Source organism: Urocitellus parryii, chromosome 8 (assembly GCF_045843805.1).
Source record: "Urocitellus parryii isolate mUroPar1 chromosome 8, mUroPar1.hap1, whole genome shotgun sequence".
In the NCBI taxonomy this organism is placed as follows: Eukaryota; Metazoa; Chordata; class Mammalia; order Rodentia; family Sciuridae; genus Urocitellus; species Urocitellus parryii.
Genome location: NC_135538.1, coordinates 119,222,228 through 119,231,687, shown reverse-complemented (window position 1 = coordinate 119,231,687; position 9,460 = coordinate 119,222,228). Strand labels below are relative to the sequence as shown.

Sequence of the window (9,460 nt, the reverse complement as noted above, 5' to 3'; positions counted from 1 at the left end):
AGAGACATAAAGCAAAAAGGCAAATTTACATAATAGACTGTGAGGAGAAAAAGACAAAATATGTTATCCAACAATGTTCTGACAAAGTTTATGAAACAAAAAAAATTCAAATTAACCAGCTCAGAATAAACCAAGACTTGTCAGTCAAACAAATTTCCAGTAAGGATCGTCATTGCCAGCCATCATATTTTTTTTTCCTTTATCAAATCAGTCTACATAAACACACACTAACAGATAAATAAACACATAAAACAATTATATTAAACTAGCGTGCACTTTCAGATAAATAGGCCATACTGTACAAAAATCCAGCACATCTATAATGCCTGTAATCCTAGTGGCTCAGGAATCTGAAGCAGGATGATTGCAAATTCAAGGCCAGCCTCAGCAACTTAGTGAAGCCCTAAGTAATTTAAGGAGACCCTGTCTCAAAACTTTTTTAAAAAAAAGAAAGTAATTTTAAAAGGCTAGGGATGTGGCTCAGTGGTTAAATGCCTGGGTTCAATTCCTGGTACTAAGTATGTATATGTGTATATATATATATATATATATATATATATATATATATATATATATATTTCAACAAAATCCTCCCACTCTCCATTCCTATGCAAATCATAACTGAGATCTTCCAAAACCAACCCGGTTTCTTTGTGTACCTTAGGTCTACTTGGTACACAAAAGAATCCTAACTTCCCTGTTAGACAAATGGGAAAAGCCCAGAGGGGTTCAGGAAAGAGCCCCCAACAAGGAAGAGGAAGGACAAGGCCTGCCATGCACTGTCAGGGAGAATTTATCAGGGGTCAGACTTCAGAGGCCAGAATCCAGAAGTTTGTTTCTCTGCTTCGGTAAAGGATTGTATAAAGCAGCCGATGTCATTCCACAGTAGAAAGGAAGGGAGAGACCCTATAATGAATGCAATTTCAGCAACTGCATGGGTAACTCCTTTTCTGCCTCTCACTGGAAGAAGAGATGTCACAGAAGAAGGGTTCATGGAGTTCCCAGAGAGAAGAGAGAACTGGACTTTAAGACCAACAGGATCCTTGGCATACGTGATGGAAAATAATTTCAGCACATGCCTGTCAAAGGCATAGACAGAGGTTTATTTAGGAAAATAGATACACAGTCAAGGGAGAATGTGGTGCAATCTCCAGAAGGAGAGACAGTCACCCACTGGTGTGGAATGTTAATACTTATAAAGGGCCAGTGCTGGGGCCTGGACAATAGGTGGAGACGGGGTGGAGCTACACAATTTCCTGCCAGTTTTTCCTTTGGGCATTTCCCTCATTTTACAAGGGCATGTGCCAAAGGGCATATTACTCAATATTTACAGATGTGCTTTCCCATCTCAAGGACTTGTGGGTCTTTAGTCTCTCTCTTTATCCTAAATCCCTATTTCATGCCCTCTTCTTTCAGGTCTGGCCAGCTGTCAGTGGCTAATGTTCAAAGAGCATGCTCTCTCCTGGCTCATCTCACCTAAATTATTATCCAAGTCCCAGGCCAGAGGCCTGACTCTGGGAATCCAATAACTAAGGTCTGGCCATTCACCATAAAAAAACAAATTGAAAAAGTAATAATGAAAAGCATGAAAGGAGCCAAGCATGGTGGTGCACACCTGGAATCCCAGCAGCTCAGGAGGCTGAGGCAAGAAGCAACTTAGCAAGTTGCTGAGCCAGCCTCAGCAACTTAGCAAGATGCTGCCTCTAAATAAAATATAAAAAAATGGCTGGGAATATGGCTCAGTATTTAAGTCCCCCTGGGTTCAATCCCCATAACCAAAACAAACATGAAAGGAACCAAGGAATCTTAATCAGTGTAGCTGCACAGGGAAGACAAGGGAACACATGTCCTTAGCCTCATCTAAACTGATAATTATATCTTCATTTTTGAAGGACAGTCTACCAGGAAAGAGAGTTTGTGGTTGACAGTTTTAGCCTTTCAGCCCATTCCATATGTCATCCCATTGCCTTCTGCTTCAATGGTTGCTGATGAGAAACTGGTTATTAATCTTAATGAGAATCCCTTGTGGGTGGTGAGTTTTTTCTCATTTGCTTTCAAGTTTTTCTCTTTTTCTCTGCATAGTGTATCCTCTGCCTCTTTCTTATAGGAACATGCTCCACGAGGCCAGCATTTTATCTGTTTCTCCTCTAATGAGATTCACAGATGCAAAAAATACTGTCACATATCTGACACACAATAAATGTCAATTGAATAAATGAAAACTGTAGAGCACCTCCCTCTATCTTTCTTCAAGGAGTCTCAGACCAAAGGCTGCCCTATGGCAGCTGCAGAAAAACTATCCTCACACTGACATTGTGGATGCCTGGGCTTTTCTCACAGCCGCTGCCCTCTCTCTTACACTCCCTTGTCCAACAGCCCTCCTGCTCCTGCTCTACACAACGCATGCTCTCACTTACACCTTCAGCAAAGATAAGACCTTGACATTTGGGTCTATTTTCCAAAATGTATATAAATATGAATTATACTCTGTCCTATAAACCTTTCAGTTTAGACAGGAGCCAGCACTAGGATTACTAGAGCTAAAGGCATGGAGAGGGGTAGGCCAGGAGAGCAGAAAAAGAATTTCAAAAGGAGAAACAACAGGATCTCTCCCCTTGACTAATCCTAGAATCTATAATTCAATTTTTAAATATTGAGGGAAAGAAGGAAAGAACACAAACAAGGAAGCAACCTTGAAGAGGGCAGAAGATCATACTGTGAAAATTCATCTTATGATACCACAGAGACTCTTGTTTGCAGGGGCCTTATGAGAACAATGACAGGAAAAACTCCTCTTACTGCTATCAAAAATGAAGGACACCAGAGAACAAGGAGACCAGCATCATTCCCAAGAACAAGAACAGACACAATCCTCTATGAGAAGCAAGAAATAAACACAAAAGTCGGGCTGAAGACCACACCAGGGGCTGAGCTTAGGCTGGCCTAGTGTTGGAGCAGGCCCCAAAATGGCCATAATTAGGCTCCCTCACCTAGGCTTCTGGCAAGCTCTATCGTGCTTTCAGTGTGTGACCAAAACCATGAATCATCTATGCTATGGTCAGTGTGTAACCAAAGTCAGAAACACTCTGATTCAACATATATACTCAAAGCCAAAAACATTCTGCTTGTGAGCACACACTCACTTATGTGACTTGTTGGCAGTGTGCCTTTTTTGTTGGCCTGCATATAAAAAGAGCCAAAGGAAAAGACTTAGGGCTAAATGGAACTAACCAGGGCTAAACTGATGGGGGTAATATGGAACTGGCTGGGGGTTAAAGCTGAAGCTGGAGGCTGTTGTCACCTCTGAATAAAGCATGTCTACTATCCTAACTGCTTCTTGCATCTTCTTCCACCTTTTGGGATACTTAATCTGTTTCCTAGGTCCAAGCCCCTACCCAACAACCTGGCCACAGAAAGCCCTTGCTACCCATGGTCCTGGCAATTCCTGTATCCCTGTGATCACAGACTGTAGAAGTTTTACCAGAGGGGCAAAGAGAAAGGAGCAGGGAAAATGACCAAAGTCCAGCATGAACTGAGCACTGACTGGGCACAGTCCCAATCACTCTCTGCTCCTCACAGTCTTCTGTCCCCACCTGCAACAGACTCAGCACAGCAAAAACAGACTGTGGATGGTTCTCAGTGCTCCAATTTATTTCCTTCCTCAAATTTCAGGCATCTTTTTCTTTCATTAAGCAATCAACTCCTCATTTCAAATAACCCCAACTGTTTAAAAATCAATTTTATATTTAGATTCTTATTTTCTGTACAGAGATAAGAACTTGAAGATCAGTGTACTTGAGTCAGCGATGGAATCATCTAAGTCATACCTTTGTTGGAAAAGGAAAGTTGACTGTGGAAAAGAACATAGGTCAGTATTGGGATGGGGTCCTAGAGGGTAGGGGTGCTCTGGTCTCCCCACCTTCTCACATTATGCCAACAAGGACAGACACATTTAGACACTTTGCAGGAAGAGAATCCAGGAGTTCTTAGAGCCACAAAGAGGAGGCTTGAACAAATCTTCTTTCAGTCTCAAACAAAGCAGCTGACCCAGACTACAGAACAAAATAATCAAGAACAAATTCAGGTCAAGCACTATTAGTGGCAACAGCTGAACAAAGCTTCACTCACTCAAAAGGATCGAATTCAGAAAGTCCTGGAACCCAGTTTGGTCTTCTCTGTCCCACCCCCTCTCCTACATCAGGCCCTGCAGAGTCTCACCTTTATGCCATGAGAGACACATCAGAGCCCTGGAAACTGTCCCTCCCTGGAACAGAAAAACAACTAGATATATTCAGAGGGCAAAAGAGAACTGGCTAAAGGAAGAATTATGGGATGGGTGATATTCTCCATGGACTTCTGCCTATGCAATCCTAAGGATCATCCCTTTCGCCATACTTACTTGGAGCCTGAGCATAGCTCCTCCCTGTTTTTCTACCTGTGAAAAGAAAACAATCTGTGAGAGGTCAGCAAGGAGGAGGGCCATGAAGGCCCTTTAGGAAGCCCCTAGTACTAACACTCAAAGGATGTTGCCAGAACATGACTTCAGACCCAGGAAATGACCAGGAGGCATGGGGAAAGGAGATTACAGGCACTGAACCAACTGCTCTCCCAGAGGTTTGCCCTCAGCAGAGACCTTCCCTTCTGACCTCTGACTGCTAGGAATCAGGTCCCCATCACAAAGATCATCAGGGTGCAAAATCTGTCTTTTATTTTTCATGTGCTTTATGATAGAATGTCAGCAAACAGCCTCAGGCTGTATAAACATGTATGTGAGGGTTGTACTTTCTATTAATGAGGCAGGACACCCTTCTACCTGGGGCCTGAAGTAAGAAAATTCAGAATCAGCTCTTCCTCTACCTGCTTCTTCCTCCACTTCATCACAACAACCACCACAACTCTGATGTCCACAGCTACAAGAAGAACCAGAACCAGGCCAACAATGATTCCCTTGATGGAGACAGAGAGCTGAGGAGGTGGCTCTGTGAAGCCAACAGAGGGGAAGGTGAGGAGCTCTGACCCCCAGCTTTCAGCCCTGACCTACAAAGGGGCTCCAGAATGGCTCCTGCTTTTCATGAAAATAAGCTCTATGCCCTCATCCCCTCCTTACCCCATCTCAGGGAGGGGTTCAGGCAACCCCTCATGCTGCACAAGATATGTGAATTTCTGCTCCCCTCCTGAAGGCACCACCACAGCTGCCCACTTCTGGAAGCTTCCATCTCCTGCAGGCCTGGTCTCTACAGGTTCCATGTCCTGGGTCTGATCCTCCCCATCCCGCTGCCAGATCAGAGTGACATCCTTAGGGTAGAAACCCAGGGCCCAGCACTTCAGGGTGACAGCTCCTTCAGGGCTAGGATGTGAGTCACATGTGTCTTTGGGGGCCTGGGAAGAAGAGTGACAAATTTTAGGTACTCTGAATTCTCTGTGGGTCACTCCAGCATCACTCAAGTATCCAACCTGAGAATGAATAGGACAACTGGTATAGGGGAATACCAAACCCCAACACTAAACAATACCTGCTCTGCTAAATCTGTATTTCCTGACCACCACTTGAAGCTACATGTAGCCACATAACTGTTATCACCAACTGAACACAAACAGAAGTGAAGTATCAACTTAACATTTCACAACTTATGAGGATAAACTACTTATAAGTGCTACTACTTCCCATGCTGCTGTGCCTGAGTTTCAACTTGACCATGCAGATGAAGATAAAGAACCACAAAATGGAAAAAACTACATCCTTAAATAACTGTGTGGAGTTGAACTGGCTTCCCATGTGAGACTTTAATAAGCCACAGTCTAAACCACAATATTTTGGGACCCCACATTATAATTGCTTTGCCTGTGTGTAACTGCAACAATAGACTTCTGAAGTAGCCGTTGAAAATTGATTTGATAAAACAGTTCTTATACCAACTCTTTGCTGGAATTTACTGTGTTTTGAATAGTAAAAGATATATTTATAAGCCAAATACAAACAAACCACAACAACAAACCCCCACATGCTAGCCTACACACAGGCAAAGGGAATAATTTATTTCTTAGAAAGCTGTAGAGTCAGGGCAGGAAGCTCCGGGTATTTGAGGGGTTGTAAAGGGTCCTGACTGGGTGGAGGAGGCTGAAAGACTCAGAAACACTGCAGTCAGATCTCCAAAGCCATTGGGTGTAGCACAGAGAACAAGGCCTGAGAGAGGTCATGATTCACAATCTGTTCCCAGAATCAAAGGGAACCGCTGATTGGTTATTTCAGGAATCTACTCTCTTTTTCAGTCACAGATTCCCAATTGTCCTGAGAGAAGAAAAAGTGGGCCCTGAGGTGAATCATTCTCTGCTACCGGATCTGAAAACCTAGGAGCACTCTACATCCCTCCATGTTAGATAAAGACAGTATTCTAGTTAGGATCCCATTTTCCTCCCCTCCTGAGGAGACGCCCCACCCCACAGATGGGGAAGTTGCCTTGCGGAAGCTTGTACCTTTGCTTTGCAGTGTCTCCTTCCCATTCTCCAAGCGTCTCTGGAGCGACTCCACACACGTGCCCTCCAGATAGGCTTTCCATAGCTCTGCTGTAGCCGCTGCCTCAAACTTGCCCCGGGTGATCTGAGCCCCAGGGTCCGCTGTGGTCCAGGAACACAGATCTTCTTCCAGGGAAAGGTAATCTTCACTGTCATAGGCGTACTGCTTATACCCGCGGAGGAGGCGGCCATCGGAATCCTTGTGGCAGTCTTAACTTGGACTGGATGGTGTGAGAGCCTGGCCCGGTCCCCTCCATCAGCCCCTTCCCCTCCAGCCCAACCCGAGGAAATTCTAACCCAAACTCAAAATGAGACCACGTAACAGTTCCCTTGAGCACTTCCCAGATCGAGGGTCTCCGCGGGCCCCGCAGACTAGGGATGATCCTCCAACCTGGGGACCCACAGCAATTTTAACCGGTCCGTGGGGAACGTGGCAGAGTCGTGACCTCTGCCCTGTGCCCGGCGTCACTCGCCGTTCTCACTCTGGTTGTAGTAGCCCAGCAGGTTATTGAGGTTCACTTGGTAAGTCTGGGTGTTGACCTTAGCTTTCCGCATCTGCTCATCCCAATAGTCAGGTCCCACCTGCTCCACCCAAGGCGCTCGCCGCGGGTCCGTTCTTGGATTCGCTGCCTAGCTGTCCAAGCGCGCAAACCGTGTGTCCTCCAGGTAACCACAGCCAACTTCCAAGCACCTGGCCTCTCCGCGGTCAGGCACGGACATCGTGATGTAGAAACACGTCATGGAGTGGGAGCCTGGGGGCGGGGAGCGACTGAGACCGGCTCGACCCTTCTCAGAGCTCCAGGCCTCTGAAGATAGAAGGGGCACGGGGGCTCTTGAAATGGAAAAGGTACGGGAAGAGCGAGATGTAGATGGGAGACAAGAGGGTGGAAGATGAGAAAGGGATGGAGACAGGAAGTGACCAAGGTGGGGAGGGGAACCAGCTAGGGGCTACCTCGACGCTTCTTCTGGTCCAGCGACCCCACCCCTTTATACTCCCGCGCATGCCCATTCACTACCGATCCACCACCCATCCCCACTCACCTGCCTAGGTCTTGGTCAGAGCCAGGGCCCCCAAGAACAGCACCATGACTCCCATTCTCAGGATTTGGGGAGAATCCCGGTCCCTATGGGTCCACAGAGCCTTATAACCAGGAACCGCAGCAATGCTGATTAGCCAAAGAACACAAGGGGAGTGAGATCTGGGTCAGCCTCAGGAGTGTCCAAGATGAAGCACCTGACAAGGTCTGAGAAAAGGAAACATCAGGGATATGAAGACACCCCAAAGCTCAGCTTCCCTGCTTCACACTCCTCCCTGGAACCTGAGACCTGGAGAGCCATGCACTAGAACCTAGGACTTTGCTTAATCCCTCTCCTAATGAACAGAGTGTTCTTTGTCACCTACTCTCCTCAGAGTCCTGGCTCAGAGGCTGTCTGAGGAGACCACAGGAAACCTCCAGCTGGGCTCAGCCTCTCTTCCTCCTATTCTATTACTGAATTCCTTCTCCCTGAGTTATATTTCTACTCCCTGACTGTCCACCTGAACTCTTAGAAGAAAATCACTCCATGTGAGTGCCTGGTCTAGAAGTGGGGTGGAGAGGCAGATTTTCAATGTCCTACACTCAGAGCCACAGCTCATTACATTAGCCTCACTCCTTCAGGTAGAGGTTGAGTTAGCAGGTCCAGACCACCCTCCGAGAGGGAAGAAGCTGCCTCTCTGCAAAGAAGGAGCATGAAAGAATTGGCACATCTGTTAAAACCAAAACTAAAGCAAACAGTTTCAAAATTCCATAAGTCGAGTGCTGTTATATCCAATTATTTTTCTTAAATGCTTTAGATTTCTATTTTGGAAAATTCATGATCAAAAGTTTGAGACAGCTGGGTGTGGTGGCACACACTTGCAATCCCAGTGGCTCAAGAGGCTAAGATAGGAGGACTGCAGTTTCAAAGCCAGCCTTAGCAACTTAGCAAGACCTTATCTCAAAATAAAAAATAAAAAGGGAGCTGAGGATGTGGCTTAATGGTTAAGAACCCCTGGGTTCAATCCATGGTACAAAAAAAAAGTTTTGAGAGAGAGATACACATTATTATCTCTGAGTTTTCCTACAAAAGCTTTTTTTTTTTTTTAATTTGGTACCAGGGGTTGAATCCAGAGATGCTCAACCACTGAGCCACATGTCCAGCCTTTTTATTTTTCATTTTGAGAGAGTGTCTCGCATTAGGACTTCACTAATTTGCTGAGGCTGGCTTGAACTTGTAATCCTCCTGCCTCAGCCTCCTGAGCTGCTGAAATTACAAGCTTGAGTCACTGTGCTCAGCTTGCAAATGCCTTTTTAAAAACTTCCTTTTCAGAAAAACTGAACTATCAAAGGTCTCATTGTGAAGAACTTTGAAGTTGCCTGGGATATTAATGTAGATTATCTGATTGCATGTCTGCACTCAATCTCAAGGTAGAATGGCTCCAAAGACTTCCACTACAGCATTTATCACTTACAATAGAATTGCCCCTTACCTTAATTCTCCTCTAAATGTTAATCTCTGGGAGAAAGATTGTATTATTCACCATTAAAGTGAATTCTCACTAAAAAAAAAAAAAATTCCTTTTCAGTAAGTTACAACATCATTGAGAGTAGTGTGTGGTAGACGATGACATAGACCCAGGACTTCAGTGCAATCACAATAGTTACTTTAAATGATAACTATCTTTGTTTTTCCTAGGAAGTTTCAAATTTACTTTGTTAAGCATGCCAATTTTTATACTCAAATGTCATCTTCAAAAATACACACAGATTGCTTTTCAGTTAGAAAACTGTGAATTGTCCCACTGTTGTCGTGTATTTTTTTAAAAAAATAGTAAAATCAATTAAAAAAAGAAAACTGTGAATTGTCTAAAATCTATACTTCAGTCTATCATTATGACAATTTTGGTAGTCAGAAATTGTTAGCTTGT

At 44.7% G+C, this 9,460-nt stretch overlaps 1 pseudogene; it reads right to left on the bottom strand.

Moving 5' to 3' along the window:
- Positions 1–4,809: 4,809 nt before the first annotated feature.
- On the bottom strand, positions 4,810–7,600 carry LOC144256455 (patr class I histocompatibility antigen, A-2 alpha chain-like; annotated as a pseudogene).
- Between the last annotated feature and the right edge of the window lie 1,860 nt (positions 7,601–9,460).